Source organism: Pinus tabuliformis, chromosome J (assembly GCF_031772625.1).
Source record: "Pinus tabuliformis cultivar Carrire ecotype Pingquan chromosome J, CPIR1, whole genome shotgun sequence".
NCBI classification, from domain to species: domain Eukaryota; kingdom Viridiplantae; phylum Streptophyta; class Pinopsida; order Pinales; family Pinaceae; genus Pinus; species Pinus tabuliformis.
The window spans coordinates 1,518,234,401-1,518,238,671 of NC_142295.1; positions in this window are offsets into that span (position 1 = coordinate 1,518,234,401).

Sequence of the window (4,271 nt, forward strand, 5' to 3'; positions counted from 1 at the left end):
TGACTATTGTTCTCAACTCTCATGGCCACGAGACCTCTCGATGGCCGCAACTATACAAAAATGATCCAGATTTCACCTCCACATACTAGAGGTTAGTAGATGGAAGGAAAGTTCCTGATTTCCACCTCCAGGATGAATTATTATGCTATGTAGGCCACCTTTGTGTTCCTTCAAGCGAGCATGCCAAGATGATTTGGGAGGTGCACTTTAGCTAGGTCGCAGGACACTTTATTGTGGAGAAAATTGTGGTTGTACTACAAAATCACTTTTATTGGCCTAAACTCCAACTAGATTTTGGGAAATATATCATATCTTGCATTACCTGTGCCACCGCTAAGACAACCATCAAGAAGCAAGGCATGCACACTCATTCACCTACTCCCAACCACCCGTCCATCTCCATGTTGTGGTCACCAACAACCCCCCTTCTTCACTTGACATTAGCAATAACGTCAAGCAAAGAGGGGACCCTGAACGAAAATCCCAAAAAATATGTTTTCTAAAGTCTTTGTATTTCTCTCCCTAAGGCTCAAATCGCATCGCAAAGAAAGGCCGAAGCATAACTCGTGCGCGAAAAGCAAATACTGCGAAATTGCGATGCGAAGTTCATCGCATCACATGCCTCACACGCGCCCCTTAAAAGAAAAACCTTCAAGCAATGCGATCGCCGATATGCGATATCGCAAATCGCAAGCATCACGCTATACGACGTAACCATTAAACGAGAACTTGCGATATTTGTGATTTGCGATTTGCGATTTGCGATCTGCGATGGCAGCGATCTGCGACCTGCGATCTGAAAAGACTTATCACACGATAGACCCATGCATTAAGTGCGCGCCTTGAAAGAATTTAATAACCGCATGCTTAAGTATCTAGGAATGATTGCGTTACATTTATCGAAGAGTCAAGTTATGATGAATGTCAGAATTATGCATTCATTAGAGATTAATGCTTTCACGTCAAGTCTTTTCATTTCACTTCTCCTTTGCGTAGACTGCAAGACACGCAACTGATATAAGTTTATATGCAGGAAACATCTGAGGGAAAGAGGAAAGCGCCAATCAGATAGCAGAGAGAGAATGCCTCCGCAAACGGATGCCGCATGCAGCAGAACCGCGGATTCCAGAATATCAGCCAACCGGCACTGACGAAATTAGACTATCCAGGACTCAGAGTCAAAGGCGCACAAAAGCAGCTTATTCAGAAAAGATCCTGAAGCTCAGACTTAGTGAAGCAGAGAAAGAAGCGCATGAGAAGGAGGACGCTTCAGGAAAACCTGGAACAAAGAACGGAAGAAATTCTCGACACAGGGAGTTGCCCATACAGCACGACTCCTAACCCACTCAGTCATTCACATGACCGGAAACCGAAAACGACAACAACAAAATCAGTTCGAGAAGAAACTGGGACACGCTAAGTATACACGCGGCGAATACACCCAGCTAGAGAAAGGTTTTCGAAAATATCTTCTGGTCTGCTGGAAGGAAGTGTCAGCTCCTGCTATTTCCACTTTTATCTCCCGAGCGAAACAAGAAGGCGGCCAGCCGACTCTTCCCAGAAAAGCATTACACTGTTGACAGCACTAAAGAGAATATACAGAAACGGTCAAAAATTAGATTTTAAGTTTAGAAATAAAGTTGCTTTTAGTAAAAGGGCGGTCATTTGAGGCCGATTCCCTAATTTCATGTAATTAAGATTGATTAGTTAGTAGTATTTAACCCTTCTCATGGTTTTTGGAGAAGGGTCCGGAAATCTGTCAAAAAACTTATCCTCAGAACATGCACTTCTGCACCCTCAGAGGAGGTTTTTGATGAATGGATGGATCGAGATTTATTTATGTTTGCATTTTAATATCTGTTACTGATGTTTCACTTCTGTACTCTTAGCAGATGTTAGAACAAGTAGAAATAAATCATTGTTACTTGAAGTTTATTAGTGAAGTTAGTCATAAATGGTACTTTTATCTCTTGGCTAGATTCTGCTAGTATTCCTAAAGTGATATGTGGCTGAGTTCTTTGTATGTTATTGCATGAATGTCTGCATTACCATTTGGCACTTCTGTACGGTGGGGTCATTTATTTATGTTTAACATATATAAAACTGATTATGCGATATGCTGTTCACAACTACTCTGCCTAACTTCTTATGCAGAATGGTTTATCTTTATTGATTTATATTCTGATATCAGTTGAATTATCTTTATTAGCGGCTGCTGTTAGAAATCTTTCTAGATCGCATAACAAAAGAAAAACACCCCGGGTTAGCGTAGATTAGATGTATTTTTCTTCATTAGATTACATTAGCATAGAGTTAATTTAGCAGTTAGAATTAAGACTAGTTTAGAAGAACCCCCCCTAGATTAATACCATCAGACTCTACGCACACACACACACCCATCACATTGGGAAACTGGTCCCATTACCCCCAGTCGGACCCGCTACTCCAAACGGGCAAGGAGCCGCCAACCAGGTTCCGGACCGGGTGGGTATCCCCCTTGTTGTTGACCCGACCTCGGGGTCCTCAACATTTCTGGCGCTAGAAGGAGGGCCTAGCTATGAATGACACATAATTCAAAATCCAAATACCATTCTAAGAGCAAATCACCCTCACCAACTTCCCCAACTTCCCCAATACGACTAAACTCGGAACTGGAAGTCGCTCGGACATCCACCGCTGCTATACATCCCGATACATCAGAACAACTTATTGTCGATCCCCCTAAAGTTCAAACCTTGATCCGTAAACTCCAGGGATTCTCTATTTTTAACCAGAAATCTGATAAATCTAAAGGCAGCTTGACTTCGCAATACAACCCTGCTCATCCCCTGACCCGATTGAAGAGTGAAAAGTTTGGCATTCAGCCAACTGAAATCCCTCTCCCCACTAGGAAAAGAGCAAGGAAAGCATTTCAAGAGTTTGACAGAGAGACTCTTTCATCCACCTCATCCATTTCAACTCCCTCTCCGCGAAGTCAACCACCCACATCTCCAACTCAAATCACTCATCCATCTTCCGCAACCCTTCCTCCACAATCGTCAAAGATCATAACATCTCTATCTTCTCAACCTCAAAGATCATCTTCTACACTTTTACTAACTAGCAACTCAGCGATGGCACAATCTCCATGGAACAACCCTGGGGCGGTTTTAATGCCTCCACCCCTGAGTCCAATACCTGCCCATCCCGAGAAGTGGTTACCAAAGTTCAATCCAGAAACCGGAATGCTAGCTGAAGAACATATCAATAATTTCATGCTTTTTGTTAATATCAACGGAGTTACCAACGAAGACGCCGTGGTCCGACTCTTCCCCTATACAATGCAAGGGACGGCCGGGTCATGGTACTTTTCGCTACCCTCCGGATCTATCACCAGCTGGGATATTTTTCAAAATAAATTTCTCACCAAATTCGGCGATGATAGATCGACAGCGACACTGATCAACGATCTGTCCAATCTTAAAGCTGAGGCTCGAGAACCCATTAAAGATTTTAACTTACGGTTCAACAAGATCCTCAATAAAATCCCCGCTGCTTCCCAACCCAGCGAGGAAGTAAGATGCGAATGGTACATCATGGCCTTACCTTCAAACTTGGCCATCTTCGTAGATAAGGCAAGCAAGACAACCTTAGTCGAAAATTTGGCTGAGGCATTGGCAGTCGAAAGATGCGTAGTAGCCCTAGAAAAGAGATCTAAAATCGAAGAGCGTAAATCTAAGAAAATCTCTTTCAAAGAAGAAACCAAGAAGAAGCAAACGAAGGATCCTTTTGACATGGAAGGATTACAAAAGGTATTAAAGGCCATGTCAAATGAGATGATTGATATCAGGAAACAAGTAGCAGAATCGTCCCCAAGAAAGCCTTTTAGGAGTTTTAAGAGAAATCTTCCTATGGAGACGAAGCCACCCAGCGTGGTCTCTAATGTGGAATCTGAAGAAGAAGAAGAAGAGAACACCATTGAAACGCATACCGACGATGAAGAAGTGGTGGAACTGCAAGGAATATGGGATTTCATCCTCCCACAAGAGGAAGATCAAGAAGCACTTCCAGTTAGCACAAGAAGCATAAATCAACTTGATCCTCCCCAGACTACCCCAAAACAGAAGGGCGCAAGCCCTCCAGCAAAAGAAAAGGTCGCAACAAAGAAGACAACCCCTAAAGCGACCTCATTTAGCCCAGTCCAATCAGAGAAATCACCTCCATCAAAGACACTAATAGTGTCAGATGAAATGGAGTATAACATCATCGACGACATGAAGAAGACTAGGGCT